This window comes from Onychostoma macrolepis, chromosome 15 (assembly GCF_012432095.1).
Source record: "Onychostoma macrolepis isolate SWU-2019 chromosome 15, ASM1243209v1, whole genome shotgun sequence".
NCBI classification, from domain to species: Eukaryota; Metazoa; Chordata; class Actinopteri; order Cypriniformes; family Cyprinidae; genus Onychostoma; species Onychostoma macrolepis.
The window spans coordinates 17,232,853-17,250,989 of record NC_081169.1 but is presented as its reverse complement, the minus strand read 5'-3'; the positions used below and the strand labels follow the sequence as shown (position 1 = coordinate 17,250,989).

Here is an 18,137-nt window from a genome sequence, read left to right as displayed (position 1 = left end):
CCCCAGCTGAACTCTGCATGCCCTCTTATAAAGTGATGATAAAAAGAAGGAAATACTGCAGAAAAAGCAGAAACCTCACTACTTCTCATTTTCCATGGCGCTACCTCCCTCTTTGGTATGTGTGGTGGTTCGATGTTGAGTGTGTGTGTGTGTTCTTCAATGGTTATTAGTCCAGGGCTGGTTGGTTTGTGGGTACTGGCCTGTGTTTTCGTTCTGAGCAGAGACAGAGTGTAAAGATGGCTGCCACATTGAGACATACTGGCACCAGTAGGGCAGAGTTAGTTCCTCTTGCCATGCAAAACAAGGAACCAAGACTTTGTGTGTGCTGTTAGTGTGGGTTACTTTTGTCCTTTTGACCACTTGAATCTGCCTGAACATTTGCTGTAGTCGAGAGCCATGCTGTTCATTAACCAGATTAAATCTAGACCATTTGGATTATTACAGCCTATTGGCTTTCATGATGCTGATTGTGATGAAAAGGAAATGTGTAATAAACTCAAGAATCTCTGTGCATAACTCAACCAGACCTTCAAGTAGATGGCAAAAAGTTCTTATTTTGAAGTTCTGCATATTATTCTGAATAAGAAATGGCCACTCATACAGAAGTAGCCATCTGACTCGCATGTCAAGCAGTCATGGATCGTTTTGGTTATACCTGATTTTCGGTATGATTTTCGGGGGTTATCTGAATGTTTTTATACATTTTACAATAGATAGATAGATAGATATGTTGTTATGTTGCAGTCTAGTAAGATGGTGCCAACATTTTTTTTTTCTTTACCAGGTTAACCAGCAGAACATATTGTACTTGGTCAACCGATTTCACCAAAAAGATCATGCTGGTAGACCAGCTTTTTTTGGTCCAGCTACACTAGCCTGTTAGATAAATAGTCAGCCATGCTGCCCTCTGGCCCAGATGTGAGGAGGATGCCAGCAGGATGAGCTGGCTATGAGGAGGCTGATTGCTTTGTCAAGTTTCTGGTTCTTCAGGATGAGGAGGAGGGTTCACTTCCTCCCCCTGCCTCCCTGCAGCTGGTATTGTTCTCCGGGCACTTTAACCCCCCGCTCCCCTAGTCCCAGTCGGCTCTCCATCTTCCATCCTTCCCCGGAGCTGGCAGCAGAGTCTGGGCACTCTCCACAGCATTGGCCTCAACCCCAACAGGATGTGGAGCTCAGCATTTGTGTGTGTGTGTGTATATATATGTGTGTGTGCATTTCTGTTCTTTTTTCCCTTCTCGTTTTTTTTTTTCTCTGATTTTGTGTCTTGGCTGACTTTTTTACCTCTCGAAGAATTTGGAAAGGCCATGAGATTTTTTTTTTTTTCGCCATGACTTTCAGCACAGCTCTTTCTCTCTCACTCTGTGCCTGCTGCGGCTTCGCAGTAATAGATTTCATATGTTGCTGCAGTTGACATCAGTCTTAAACTATTTTACATGTGATCTGCAATATTTCCTGAGGAAATCTGTCAGATATTTATTAAGGGCTAATAAAATAAACCTCTCTTGTTCTCTCTCTTTTCTTTCTCTTGTCCCTTTTCTTTCATTTGTTACCTCGTCCCTTCCTCTTGTAGTAGGTCTGGAAGGAGGAGTGATTGTATTATTGGCATTACTCATGCTTTCAAAAGCTTCTTTTTTAGGAAACGGTTTCCTTCCATTCATAAGATGAGCTGCGGGGTCAGGCCTAGGGTGAGTTTGTATGTGTCTGGGTGAGGCCCTGTCCGTATCTCACTTCTCTTTCCCTCTCTCTGGTCATCTCTTCCCTCCTCTGTTGCTCCCACTAGCGTTCTGCTGCTTTTTCAGACTCGCACAGTGCAGCAAAAATGCCTGACACTCTGCTGCGTCTGACTGCATCAAATGTAACAATTTAATGACTGTGACAGTGAATAAACCATGTGCTTATGCACAGATGACTAGTATTTTTACCTTAAGACATTTTGCATTTTCATAGGACAACTTCACTACAAGTGCTTATTGAAAATATACTGTGAAGAGAGAAATGTTATTATTTTGAAGATGCAAGTTGGTAAAAAAAAATTAATAGAACAAACGTTTTTCAATTTATTCATTGTTTTGTACCAATAGTAGTAGTAATACGGAAAATTTAAATATGTGTACTTTGACATTTATAGGAATTAGTATAATGTGAATATTAATAGACATGGTAAAGTTTTATAAAACAGGTGTTCTGTGCAAATCTGATCCTGACCACATTAAATCTGTCTGCTACCATGGACTTTCAGTTGTCTGTATTAATATTTTTGCATGTTCTTATTTTGTCCTAATCCTTTTTTGACCATTTAGTTATTTTTATTATATCTATATATTATACAATTTCTACCTTAACATTATATAGTATATTCAGTTAAGAGTGTAAAGTTAAAGATATATTATTTATTATATAGCTCTGTCTATCTAAACTGGTTTAAAAAAAAAAAAAAACTTATTTGCATTCTCACTCATATGCTCACTTCCTCAATAAGTGTTACATATGCCCACTAGTCATTAAATGTTTTTTTAAGCTTAAAAACAAATGTGAATAATAAAAAGTGCAGTATATTGAATAACAGCCCAGAACTCTGCATTATCCTTTATGATAAATAGTCAATCAAAATCGCAATCCTCCCAGTGGGCTGTTATGTGATCATTCAACCCATTTTCATAGTGAAGTTATTGCCCTTCTTTTGCTCATGAACCTACAGTATGTCATAAATCACATCCGTTATTTGTTTTTCATGTTATTTTTTTCCCCTCCTCATTGCCCAGAACAGCCGTGATGGAAAACAAACACATCAGCACTTGGCATTATGAACCTTCGAATTGCCCTCTCTCTCTCCTCCCCTCACTCTCTCCTTCCCTTTCATCCTGCTTCCAGCTGCACACCCATCTCACTCTTTCTGGGGTCCCCTGGCTGCAGTACCCATAATTCACCATAAGACACAACACCCACACCAAGCCCTCGATAACCTTTATAGCACGGCCAAGGCACAGCAAGAGGAGGAGAGGGGCAGGGGACTGGTGATGGGGCAAATACTTTCTCTGTGTCTCTTTGGGCCCCTGACCAAGAGCAAGGCCTGAGGCCCCCACCAAGAGGGTGAGAGAGAACGAAAGATCTCACCACAGAGAGAAGATCTCACAGACTGATAAACCCAGCCGTGGTCATAAGAGCAACTGGGAAAGATGCAGATATATTAATGAGTAAAGAAGAGAGTGTTAGGCAGGGATGTAAGAAGTGAGCTGCCTATAAAGGGAACTGTCTTCTAAGTCAGTATCATAACTGAAATGTACACTTATAAGTGACAGATTTTCAACATTTTACATGTGCAGGACCCAATGAATTTTGGGTTAAAAAAAAATGTTTAACCCTTTGAATTAAATGAATCCTATACATTTCTTTTCTGAGCTTATTTTATTTATAATTATTTAAAGATTTTAAATTATAAATGCAATGTTACATATGATTGCATTGTATATTACAAATATAATTATAGATGACCAAAATGATCAAACTTTTCTGAGCTTATTTTATTTATAATTATTTAAAGATTTTAAATTATAAATGCAATGTTACATATGATTGCATTGTATATTACAAATATAATTATAGATGACCAAAATGATCAAACTTTTGGGGTCGGTGGGATTTTTAATGAAACTTATCTTGTGCTCACCACGGCTGAATTTATTTAAACAAAATCACTGTAGTTTTTTTTTAATCATTTATTCCTGTGAGGAAAATCTGAATTTTCAGCAGTCGTTACTCGAGTCTTTAGTGTCGTATGACACATTTTCTTATCAATGTTGAAAACAATTGCGCTGCTTAATATTTTTGTAGAAACTGTGAGGCATTTTTTTCAATATTCTTTAAAGTATAGTAAGTTCAAAAAATAGCATTTATTTAAAGTATAATTTTTCTGTAGTAATTTTCCTGTGGTAATCTTTACTGTAACTTTTGATCAATTTAATGCATTTTTTTTTTATCTATGTAATGCATTATGGTATGGTCTTTGCCTCCACATGCAATGCTACATAGAATTTGACCATAATATAGTAAAATGAAATATGGCTTTTGAAACATCCGCTACAACGCTGTGTAGGCATCTAACTAGGATTCAGAACAGAGTGAAGAGAGAGAGAAACATTGGAGTTAGGGCACAGGGGTGCCTGTTTGTCTGGCGGAGCGTCTGTGTGTCAGTCTATGGGGATTTATGTGTTTGTTTGTATCTATGTCCCGACTCTGTCACTTCCGTAATGCGTTCCACATTTTCGGCTGTCATACAGGCTGGATCGCACAGCACCCATAGGAAAGATTACCCCACCCCTCCCCTCCTCTGCTTTTCCTCCTCTTTGTGCTCCTCTAGATTCCTTCCTACTACGCAGGGCCAAGTTTAAAGCCTCCCTGTGCATCTGCGCGTGTCATTTGAGTTCAGGTGTAGGCTGACGACCACCTTGCTGAGCTGGGGTCGTCTGAATTGTAATTCGACAGGGTCTTCCAAAAGGCCTGGTCTATTAGATGCAGCAAAACAGTGTGAGTTCGATCTGGACCGCAAAAGACGGTCCAGATCGAAGACCTATTTGGACGGTTGGACTACGGAATTTGGGCTTTAACGGCTCAGACACACACACATGGTCAGAATTGTTGGTACCCATGGTAAATGTGATCAAAGAAGGCTGTGGAAATAAATCTGCATTGTTAATCCTTTTGATCTATTATTTTCAAAAAATCACAAAAATCTAGCCTTTCATTAGAGAATAAGAATTTAAAATGGGGGGGAAATATCATTATGAAATAAATGTTTTTTCTCTAATACACATTGGAAACAATTAACAGCACCCTTTTATTCAATACTTTTTAAAACCTCCATTTGCCAGTTTAACAGCTCTAAATGTTCTTCTATAATGCCTGATGAGGTTAGAGAACACCTGACAAGAGATCAGAGACCATTCCTTCATCCAGAATCACTCCAGACCCTTTAGATTCCCAGCTCCATGTTGGTGCTTCTTCTCTTCAGTTCACGCCATTCATTTTCTACAGGGTTCAGGTCAGAGGACTGGAATGGCCAGCAGAAGCTTGGTTTTGTCCTCAGTGACCCATTTTTGTGTTGTTTTTACAGTTTGATTTTGGATTATTGTTTTGTTATTATTTTTTTATCTGTTGGTATTTGATAGAATCCATGATGCCATGTGTCTAAACAAGATGCAGGGGCGGACTTAACCAATAAGTGAGGTAAGCGGCTGCTTAGGGCCCCGGGGAATCAGGGGGCCCCATCTGATATTGGCGAAACATATTTGCAGCATTGAGCAATGTAGCCGTTCACAGACATGTGCGCTGATTTCTTGAACGCAGTGACCAGAAGTGTTAAAGTTAGAATCCACTTACCGATCAAAATGCCGAGTTTTTGTCAAGTGCTGAGTTCTGCAAGGTCGGTGATCATCTCATTATAACAAAGTGTAGATACGATGTAAATAAGAGATTCATTGTGTAGTATAGAGCTTATTAACGGAACGTCATGAGATCGCAATGAATTGAAGTGAGAGACAGCTATAGTGATTATGAGGGAGCGCTCTTTGCGCTCATGCTAGGCTGTCTGACTGTCTCAGAACAGAGATATTCACCTCAGTAAAGAAAGTATTGTGTTTCGAATCACAATTTTATTTATCTTGATGTTTCAAAATGACTCTTGTGTGCTTCTTGTTGGCGCACCGGCGCGAACTGCTGCGTACTCGTATAAATGCACGAATGCAATGACTGGAGATTTTCCATTAATAATAGGTTTCATTTTCGATTTGTTTCTCGGCAAAGCCTACAGTATGCCTTCAGAACACTTAGAATATATAATGAGTTGCCTGGGATCATTTTATATTTGTAAAAAGATTGGAAAGGTTTACAATTTATTAAATGGACAAGTGCAAATTTTATTAAATGGAAAAGCCAAATTTGGCTTTAGAACAGCATCAAGTTGACAAATTACTGGTTGTGACGGTAGAAATAAACTATAAACTAGAGCGAGCAAGCAAAATAAGGGTTATAAACACTTGGAATATGGAATGAGTTGCATGGGATAGTTTTATGTTTGTAAAAAGATTGAAAATTTTTACAATTTATTTAATGGACAAGTGCACGCATTTTTCTTTTCTTTTTTTCTTTCTTTATTTATTTTTTGATAATGTCTTCCTTTTGTGATCCGAAAAAAAAATAAGGTAGCCTAATTTGGCTTTAGAACAGCAGAAAGTTGATTAATTACTGGTTGTGAAGGGATAAATAAACTAACAACTAGACCGAGCGAGCAAAATAGGGGTTAAGCATAAAAGGACACATAGTTATTGTATGGGGGCCCCATACCTGGAATTTGCTTAGGGCCCTCTAATCGCTAAGTCCGCCCCTGACAAGATGTCCAGGACCTCCAGCAGAAATATAGGCCCACAACATTAAAAATAAAGCAGTATATTTCATTGTACACATGGGGTACTTTTTATCCCTGTGTTCACCAAACCCATCTTGAGTGTTTGCTGCTAAAATGCTAATATTTTGGTTTCATCTGATCACAGAAGCCAGTCCCGTTTGAAGTTCCAGTCGTGTCTGACAACTGAATATGCTGGAGACTGGAACTCAACTATTTTCTGCAATTCTCCAGCTGTGATCCTTGAAGAGTCTTTAGCCACTCAAACTCTCCTTCTCACCGTGCATTAGGACGATATAGACGCACGTTGATTGGAAATTCTTAATTATTGCCCTGATGGTGGAAACGGGAATTTTCACTGCTCTAGCTCTTTAAAGCCACTTCACTAATTTGTGAAGCTCAATTATCTTTTGCTGCACATCAGAAATATATTCTTTGGTTTTTCTAATTGTGATGGGTGATTAATTTGGAATTTGGCCAATTGTTTTCCCTCCTATTTATATTTCAGTGAAACAGGAAGCCATGGCTGGATATTTTCATGTTCATGGCTCAAAATTGTGAATATGAATGGGAATATATTTCAGATATATTTTACTCATAAGAATTTCTAGGGGTACCAGTAATTGTGTCCAACTTGTATTTGAGAAAAAGAAAACATTTATTTCATAATGATATTTCCCCCCATTTTAAATTCTTATTCTCCAATGAAAGCTTAGATTTTTGTGATTTTTATTTATTTTTTTAAATAAAAGATCAAAAGGATTAACAATGCACATTTATTTTCACAGCCTTCTTTGATCATATTTACCAAGGGTGCCAACAATTCTGACCACATGTCTTGTTTTCCATTACAAATATACAAATATATTATTTGAGAACTAAATTTATTCAGATTCAGATATTAAGTCTTGTTTTGTGGAAAAAATGTATGAAATGAGGTGACAATGTTTTAAAGGGGTAATTCACTACTGGCAAGATGGAGTTTTAATGAAGTTTCTATGCAGTAGAAATGTGAATTTTATTTTATTTATTTATTTTTTTAAATGTTGCTATGACTAGGGAAAAAGGCTGCCGCAAAAAAATAAAATAAAATAAAGAGAAAAATTTCAACACCCATAATGCATTGGGCTTGATTAGACTATCTGTGAGCGGGCATACAAAAATGTGGAAGTACGATCTGTAGTTTTCACATAAGCCCAAAGTCCACCTGATGATGCATTTTACATGCCTTTGTACATCATGTGGTGAACTTTTGTTGGCAAATAAACGGGATAGTTTGGTGTGAATAATGCATAAAATAATACATTGTTCATTTACTTATACTACTGACATTGTAACATTACAAAGCTGGTTGAAAATCATTTAACTTAATATGAATGAAAAAATATCTGTTTGTGGGGTAAGAAAAACAAGAAATCTTGAGTTATTTTTTTTTACCTCAGTTTACCGAGTTTATTTTTCTTACCCCATTGACAGATATTTTTCTTGTTTTAAGTATAAACTCACTTAATTTTGATGCATTTTTCAGAAAACAAGATTTAATATTTTATGTCATTTTGCTTTTATGTATCCTGATTTGAGAATATTTAGATATTTATAATTGTAATTATGGCAGCCGCAATTCCTCACAACAAAACAGGCAAAAATCTCACAATTGCGTTTTTGTTTTGTTTTCCACCATGGAATAAAAAAGGTAATTGCGACTTACAATTCAGACTTTTCCTCTCAGAATTTCATTTACATTTTGCAATTCTGCAATTATATCTCACATTTCTGAGTTCATGTCTCGCAGTTTTGACACTTTCCTCAAACAGTTGCAATTACCTTTTTTTGTCCTGTTGTGGAAACAAGCTTCCATACGTAATGGAAAACAAGACAAAAATACAGAGTAAGAAAATCATTTTTGCAGCTCATTTTATTGGGTTATATTTCATTTGTCCAATCGAAATCCCCCGGGGGAAGTATTTACAAATATTTTCTCTCTGTTGCTTATCGGCCGACTCACACAAACGCAAATAGCGGCATTTGGACGTGTCAGGGTTTGACAAATGTGGCCCTGCAGACTGTGTCAGCGAGAATTCTTCTTTGAACAGCTCACAGACTGTGGTCAAAGGTGGGAGGGTGAACTTGGAAACATGTTTGCGCGATCGAGAGGAAGGGCATGTGCTGTTATCAAAAGCGATGGATCTTGGCTCGATTCTTCTCTAGCTCGGGGAACGGGCACAGCCCTGTGCCTCTGAGGTCTGAAAGTGCATCGTGTGGAGGATTAGAAGAATGAATTAAGTCATTTGGGCTTCACTACGAGTCACACCCCGGTTCAAGTAGAAGGCAAAGCGTGCTGCAATGTAACCCAGAGCCCCTTCCAAATCAATACTGAAAAAAACAACACTGCCTAAATCAACCTCCATCCCGTCCTCCCTCTCTCATTATTTTCTCCCACCCCGGGGTATTCTGTTTTCTTGGCAGCGCTCAGGAATAAGCCACCTGCAGCCCATCGCCGCCCCCCTCTGCACTTCTTCACAGTAAGCGATGGCTTTCAGACGCTTGCTGAGCTCCACATGCGTGGACACACGCTCTCAGACTGCCCAAACGCTCGTAATGATACGTCCACAGAGAGGGTGTGAGTTTCAGACATGGCTGCAACCTCTCTTTCTCTGTCTCTCACCCTTCCAGCAGGACAGAACGTCCCACGGCACTCTTCAGCCCAAGTCGGAGAACAGAAAGGGATTTTCCACCCTGAATATCCAGTGAAGAGCCTCCTCATTCTTCTGAACTTCCACTCCCTTTTTTCTGTCCCAGTCTACCTCCTCCTCACCCTGTCTAGTATTATTGTGGCCTTGCTTTCGAGATGCCACTCTGTTTAAAACCTCTATGGCTTTGGTTGAGGACTGTGAATGTGAAGTTAGGACAAAGTGAGGTTCCAAATTAAACCCCAGACTGCAGAATATCTCCAATGGGCAAGGTGGCTTTTTGCCCATGGATGTGTTATGTTTTGAGACATTTTGTTTGCTGGTGTGCTCCTTAAATGCTGACTATTCAATTTTACAGCCTGTTTCAGTTTTACAGTGTTTTTCTTGACTTTTGAGCAGTCAAGTATAAATGGGAATCGTAAATAAAATGGGATAGCTCATTTAAAAATTTAATTCTGTCATCATCTCACCCAATTCTGTCTTTACTCACCTCATGCCATTCCAAACCTGAATGGCTTTCATTCTTCTGTGGAACATAAAAAAAAAAAAAAAAAAAGATATTTTGATAAATGCTTGTTTTTTTTGTTTGTTTTGTTTTTTCAACAATCACCAAAACTGTTTAGTTGCCAACATTCTTTAAAAATATGTTCTGTTTCCACAGAAGGAAGTCATACAGATTTGGAATGACATCAGGATGAGTACATTATGAAAGAATGTTTGTGTTTTGGTGATATATGTCCTATTAAAGGATATTACTGTGATAATTTTAGTACTTTGGAATTAGTATTCAAAAAAAATGATGAAATTTCAGTGAAACACAAATAAAAAATCTGCATTAATAGTCCTAAATATTTATAGTAAAAAATTAATAATTTAAATATTTTTAATTAAATATTAAAAAACGAATTATTATTATTATTACAAATATTCATATATATTAAACATGTTAAAGTGTTTAATTTATTTTTATAAAATACCACTGATTACTGAAGATAGACATGAATCAATTGTACATGAATTGAATTTGGTCCCAGCACTGTATGTTTCTGATTCACTAAAAAAAGAACTGGCTCATAAGTCATTTGTTCAGAAATCAAATCACACTGGTTATGCTGTACGTTGATGTTTTAAGTTGATGTGTTCTGTTCGCTTCAGTGGTAGAATGTAGATCTTTGTGAACCACTAATGAAACCAAACATTATCAACACCAACACTGCACTGAAATGATGTCTTGATTAAATATATCCCTCTAATACCGCAATCCCTTTGACACATCTCTGCCCAGCTTCAAATTGGAAATACATCAACACAGGACATAAAACTTCACACACCAAGCCATTGAATTGCATGTTTGCTTCATTTGCTTTGAAGTCGTGAGAATGAATTGACTCAATAAAGTTCAAACTCCTCCAGATTGTTCCAGGCCTCAGCCCTTCACCTTCACACACCTAAAGTTTGCCTCTGTGCGTGTGTGTGCTGTGTATTCTTATAAAGCAGTAGATCATGAGACCCAGGACCAGTCTGCAGACTTTGACGGATTGTAAACCAGCAGGACCTGGCTAGTTTCAGCATGGCGTACTCAGCGCAGAAGCGTGCGTAGGCAGCATGTTAATGTGTGTTGATGGAGGATGGAGTCTCTCTGTGTCGCAGGACACGCTCGTATGTCACTACGCGACTGCTCCGTCTGAAGCCTCTCCAGGCCGAGCGATGTGTTTATAGTGCAGGGGAACACATTTATTGCATTTACATGGATTTATGCAAGGTGTGTTTTTATGTGAGTGACTTTTGTGTGAAAGCATTTAGTGTGTATGTATGTCTGTAAGTGTTACGTGAATACACATTTTTTAAACGTTAAGTGTTCTTGACTAGTTGGTCATTTGTTGAACGATGTGGCAGACGTGTATGTATAAGGACGATTCTTGTCTTCTGACAGCAACAGTGATACAACGCAGGAGGATTCTTTGGGTCTTTGTCCACAGACTCCAGAGAGGGCGATGCATGCAGACAGATGCCTCCCAACATGGAGCAACTCGACATTGAAAAACCTCCAGATACTCTGTCATTAAAGCCTGTTTAAAAGACAGCTTAGACGGATCAAGGCTGGTTTATGCTGGTGTACCAACATGAAGATGTTCAAAATGTAGCTGGTGAAAGCTGGTCAACTTGTATGATCTGTCTGGTAATGCTGGTTGTGCTTATTTGATTATCTAAAATAAAACGTTATCATCTGGGTGATTTTGCAAAATGTTCTTTTGTTTAACAAGAAGATTGGTTGTCGGTCCTGGAATATAATTCCTGCCAAATAAATGCTTTTTTGTTTTTTTTTACAGTGAGGATAAAAACTCAAATCAGTCATTATGAATGCTAGAAAATGAATTTAAATATCACAACAGTATAATGTACAGTATGAAAATGGATATTCATTTTGAGATTATCTAAAGATTACATTAACAGTGTTATATTATTAGTGTTAAAGATGAACTTTGAGTGTTGGCAAAGGTAATCTAACTGTAAAAATAGGGGAAATTAGCATGTATAATTAAATATACAATATGATACTTATATATAACCAATACCAATATATCATGCATCTGTTGTTTACCTAAACACAAGGCTTACCCTAAAATTTGGTTTGTTGATATGAATGTTATTCCAGGCCAACAAAGATGTTGACCAGCTTTAAAGGGACCAGCAGTAAATCAGGACAGCAGAGATTGCCTGTTCACACAGTAAAAGGACTCAGGACTCAGACTGAATTTACAGTAAATCTGTGCAGTGTTAATCTGTCACACCACATAATGCAAGTCACTGTATACTGTTCACATGCACGTCTTCCAGTAAACTCGGAGAGATGGAGATATGAACATCGGTTTTGTGGTCATGTTGTGACCCAAATGCTGCTCTCTTCACTCTGGTAAAGCTAAAAACGATTTTCCAAATCGTTTACAATTCACAAGTTCTCTGTTCTGAATTTGATTCTGTTTCGTTGTGTTATACTTCCGCTGATGTGTATTTTGCTTACACATGCAGTAAATTCTCTTTCTGTTAATGCTACAAATTATACAGGCAGAGTTCCAGACTGATTTAAACTGATAACACAGCTTTTTTTAACTATTCGATAAAAGAACTGGCTTATAATTTCCTTTCATTTTGGGAAACTGGCTACAGTGATCATGGTATATATTTCTGATTCAAAAAATAAATAAATACATAAAACAACGTTCATAAGAGCCCATTGGTTAATGTATTTGATTACACTGGTCATGTTGAATGTTTTTTTTTTTTTTTTTTTTTCGATGCAGCCTGGGACAACTGGGACATTTCTTGCAACCCAATTTCACTGCAAAACATAACTACTTTACAAGGTTGCAATGTTGTATGAATATGAAACATTTAAAACATACGGGTAACACTTTACTTAGAGCCTTTATGTATAATGCATTATAGTTTTAATGCATTAATTATGCCTTAATGCATTGTACAATCTCATGAATAATTGTAACCACAGTTAATAAATTATACCACGTATCAATTCATTGTTTCACTATACATTTTAAATTTGGTTAGATTTTATTTATGACAAGCTGTAATGTATTACAACGCACATTATGAATAATTATAATACATTATAGCCTTCAATAACCCTTTATAATGCATTATACATAAAGGCTTTAAGTAAAGTGTTACCAACATATGATATTTAGGAAAAAAATAAACATGAGGCCCAAACCTAAACAACCATCACTGGGGTGTCAGTGGATTGTATGAAAACGTATGAATTTGATTATTCAAATTCACCAAAGCGTAAAATAGTTATGTTCTTTATGTATTTTTATGTATTTTCACTATCATAACTATTAGTCTATATAGTTGTAAAACCCTAACATATTCATTGTGTTTATAAATAGACAAACTGTTTGGATAGAAAAAGAGATAGGGCACACAGTGTGGCTGCAGTTAAGCATTCCACCCGTCACATCTGCAAAGTCCATTCTTACAGACTACAATCTCTAACCTTGATTTGGAATCTCCAAAAAATGTTCCTGGAAGCAGCCTGCTGTTAGTGCGGTGTAATTAATCAGCACATGTGTCAGCAAAGGCTGACAGTCCCCCAAAACCACATCATAAATGAATGTGAAATATGAATTTTTTTTTAAGGTGTGACTGTCTTTGTGCTGATAAGGCGATCAGCTGATCGGAGCTCGAGCTCGGGAACTGAGCTGCTCCCACATTCACACACAATGAAACCACAGGCCATTTTTGCAAAACTACAGCACAGAGAAAGTGTGTCAAGGAAGAACCTGCTGGTGTGTCTGGGAACCCAATCTCGATGGTGAGCTTTTCAGGGGAAATAACCGATCGCCACACCAAGCAGAGACGTTGTAGATGTGCTGACTCTCATATTCAGCCCATGTCCCCGTTTTGAAATAGACATTTATGTGTATGGAAGTAACAAAAATGAGTGTTTTATTAGTATGTGGGGTGTTTGCTTTTGTGTCATTTTCACACTTTATGTGAAATGATAATTTTGAGGATGCCTTGTTGATGACAGTAACACTCCGATCTTTTGTTTATCACAGGGTGTGAGTTTGTGTGTGTCCCGCTGTTGGTGTTGGTGCTGCTCACGAGCCTTGCAGCTGTATCGTGGTGCTGTTCCAGGAAGAGCTGGATGTGCGTGTGTTTACTGGCAGAGATGTGTCAAGGCCTGTTTGTGTGTCCGTGTGCTCGGGTGGGTCCATTCCTTCTCCATATGGCCAGTGTGTCATCTAGGCTGAATTGCACTGTGTGTTGGGCAGAAGAAATGCCAGTGTCTAATAATGAGTCCTTCTTGCTCTCATTTGTATTCTCTTTTATTATATTTTATCTTTTAATTCCTTTATATGACAGAGCCAAGGCTGCATTATGGACCTGACCAGCGCCTCAGGGCCTCTGGCCTCTAAAAGCCTGAGGGTGAACAGGGTATGAATATGGTGACTGTTCTGGTCAAAACACTGGCTTTTTTCTTTACTCAGTAATAAGGACACTTTCAGATTCTTTGTTTTAGACATTTGTGTACCTCTTCATTTCAAACTTCAAACTATTTTATTTTATGTTTTAGATTATATAATATATTTATTGCATATATTATTACATTTATATTGTATAAATATATTTTCCTTTTGAAATATATAATATCACATAAATATTTTCTTGATTTTTACTGTAAAAACTAAAGGTTCCTGGAGGCACCTTTTGGGGTTCTTCACTTCGCCACTGTGGCGGAACCCTCTGTAGAGCCTCTAGGCACCCTTTAAAAAGGGGTGGTTCTCTGAGGAACTTTTAAAAGTTCCTGGAGGAACCCTTTTATTAAGAATGGTCAGGAACCACCTTGGTGCTTCGAGGCACCATTTCTCAATTTCAGTTCTTTAATATTTGTTCCCCTCTCCCTCCCTCTAGTTTATTGTTCCTGCTATTGACATTTAATTATTTTAATAAACAAACAGAAAAACTAAAATGAATACATATCAAACATTGTTTATTGATTAACAACAAAAATATCCATAGAAGTTTCAAATAAATAATCAATACTGCACATCACAATCAAATTACATGTAAAGTAAAACATTTCAAAAAAATATTTTTTTTTGTTTTAATCTTAATGATTACAGCTTACAGATCACGAAAGCCAAAAATATTTACATTTGAGTTGAATTAAATGACCATCCCTACAGTACAAATTCCGGGTGTCTGCAGCAACACACATTAAAGCCTGAACAATAGTTTGGTGAGCTGTCGAACATGGTTCACTTGGAGCTGTAATGATTTGTTTTGCTAGAGACAATAAGATTGATGAATTGAATAGAAATAGCTTTAACTGCAGCAATCCAATACTGGATTTTTGACTTGAGCTGTAAGCTCTAATCATCAAAATTAAAACAAACAAAAAAAAAACTTTTGAAATGTTTTACTTTACATGTAATTAATCTAGAATATATGAAAGTTTCACTTTTGAAATGTTACAAAAAACACTTTTCATGATATCCAATTTTTTTTTTTGATGCACCTGTGTGTATATGTGTGTGTGTATGTGTATGTGTATGTATATGTATATATATATATATATATATATATATATATATATATATATATATATATATATGTGTGTGTGTGTGTGTGTGTGTGTGTATGTATGTATGTATATGTGTGCGTGTGTGTGTGTGTGTGTAAACCTCAAAATGCACAAACTCAGACTTACCTCAATTAATCATATACAGTCCATATACAGTTCTTAGAAGAAAATAAAAGTGGAAAAAAAATTAAACATATAAACTATAAGTAATTGAATGTTTTAGATCGGTTTCTGATGTTTCTCCTCAATTGTTCACTTATTTACACACCTTCAAAAGATGAGGTAAGTCCAAAGAGATCACTTTATTGTCAGCCAGCAACAGACATCAGCAGCTCCAGCAGTCCACTACAGAGCCATATTCATGAAACATACAGTTTCAACATATAGTTCAGAAAAGAACAGTTATAATGACTAAAAGTGAATATAATGAACAAAGCTGACTAAAAATCGCCGTTTGTGATTTAATATTCTCCATTTCGTCCCACGAAGTTCATTATGATAGTTAGCATCGCGGCTATTAAATTAGCGGTTAAAATGGTATACAACAAACATTTAAATATAAAAACATACAGTTAAGCGTGTCAGTACAGAAATTTGTGTACGAATAGTAAATCTGTATATTTATTTTGGAGAATTTACTCACCTTTTGTTAGACAGTCCTGCGCTGTGGTTGTTTCTTTGAGGAGAGGAACCGTTAATGATACTTTGTATTTGAAATCGCGCGCGCGCGAGCTGACAGCAGGTGCGCCAGGACCCGTTAGCCCTAGTACATTTTCTTCTTCTTGACAACAGCATACTTTTTTATTATATTAATTGTTAAACAATTATTTCTGAATAATTGAAAGTTATTTCATTAGGGAAATAAAAATTCTAAATATTACACTTGTACTGATTGTTATAATTAGTGTATTTTTAATTAAATCAATGTGTTGAGCCATATTTAGTTCAATAATATTTTTAATGTTTGCTTTAAAGTTTCAGGGAAAACAATATCTACCTTCAAATAATTTTACATTTGTTTCTAAACTAAAAACTATTTTTCAGTTATTGCAGTATTTAAGTTATACAACAAAAGTATTTAAAATCCAACAAATGGAGGCATAAAAGTGCAATCTGGCAGAAAGAAATAAAGAAAATAATCTGTAATACCATGGTGTAGCCACTGCCTGTATGGCCTTATGTGTATATTCCCTATTGCTGAAAACAGTGTTTTCAGACATAATTTTTAGATATACCTGGCTGATTTGTATATTTTGCATGTCCCTTTTTTTTTGACAATTTGTAAGACTATTTAGTCTTTTCTAATCATGCCCAAGTTTTTTGTTTTCACATGCCAAGTGCCACAAAAGTGATTATGTTCCATACCATTCCAAAAAAGTAAATAATAATAATAACAATAATAATAATCAGTCCTATTTCATTTCTGTCACATGAATCTCTGGGTTCCTCCAGATGCTGGCTTATACAAGTCAGAGCTTCCAGGAACCATTTCAATGTTAACAGATCTTACAATAACCCTTTTAAAAAATTTGAGTTCCTCCAGGAACCTCCAGAGCACTTTGAGGTCTCAGTGTAATGAAAGGGTGACTCCAGAACCTCAGAACTGGAAACAAAGTGCTTCAAGGATCCCATAAGTTCTTGCAAGAACTGCAAAGACTGAAATGGTTCCTCCAGGAACCCTATTATGAAAAAAAGAGCTTTGAGGCACTTAAATTACGTTTTGAAGTTCCTCGAGTACTCAAAGGGATATTTGAGGCACCTTTAGTTTTTAAAGTGGAATTATTGGCACCCTTGGTAAATATGATCAAAGAAGGCTGGGAAAATTCATCTGTATTGTTAATCCTTTTGATATTTTATTTAAAACATTCACAAAAATCTAACCTTTCATTGGAATATAAGAATTTAAAATGGGGGAAAATATCCTTATGAAATAAATGTTTTTCTCAAATACACGTTGGACACAATTATTGGTACCCCTAGAAATTCTTATGAGTAAAATATCTCTGAGGTATATTCCCATTCATATTCACAATTTTGAGCACTCCAGGGTGATTATGAACATGAAATTATCCAGCCATGGCTTCCTGTTTCACAGAATTATAAATAGGAGGGAAAACAAAGCCCAAATTCCCTTAATCACCCATCACAATGAAAAGAAACAAAGAATATATTTCTGATGTGCAGCAAAAGATAATTTAGCTTCACAAATTAGTGAAGTGGCTTTAAGAAAAGAGCTAGAGCAGTGAAAATTCCCATTTCCACCATCAGGGCAATAATTAATAATTAAGAAGTTCCAATCAACAGAAAATGTAACGAACCTGCCTGGAAGAGGACGTGTGTCTATATCGTCCTAATGCACGGTGAGAAGGAGCGTTTGAGCGGCTAAAGACTCTCCAAGGACCACAGCTGGAGAATTGCAGAAAATAGTTGAGTCTCGGGGTCAGAAAACCTTAAAAAAAAATTTGTCAAACAGCACCTACATCACCACATGTTGTTTGGGAGGGTTTCAAGAAAAATTGTAGCTCATCCAAAAACAAACTCCAGCATATTCAGTTATCAGACACGACTGGAACTTCAAATGGGACTGGCTTCTGTGGTCAGATGAAACTAAAATATGAGCTTTTTAGCAGCAAACACTCAAGATGGGTTTGGTGAACACAGGGACCCCATGTGTACAATGAAATCTACTGCTGTATTTTTGATGTTGTGGGCCTATATTTCTGCTGGAGGTCCTGGACATCTTGTTTAGACACATGGCATCATGGATTCTATCAAATACCAACAGATAAAAAATCAATAAGTGACTGACTCTGTTAGAAATCTTATAATGGGTCATGTTTGGATCTTCCAACCGTACAATAATCCAAACACAAACCTCAAAAACAAGGTGCCTCCAGGAAAAAAAAATGGGTCACTGAGCACAAAACCAAGCTTCTGCTGG

General features: G+C 36.8%; 1 protein-coding gene across 1 annotated transcript in view; it reads left to right on the top strand.

The window, feature by feature from the left end:
- Positions 1 to 11,246, top strand: part of dph1 (diphthamide biosynthesis 1) — a 151,707-nt gene extending 140,461 nt beyond the window's left edge. The window contains exon 13 of the transcript XR_009274339.1: positions 11,021 to 11,246. The gene's annotated coding sequence lies outside the window, so the exon portion shown is untranslated. The remainder of the gene's footprint in view (positions 1 to 11,020) is intronic.
- Positions 11,247 to 18,137: the final 6,891 nt, after the last annotated feature.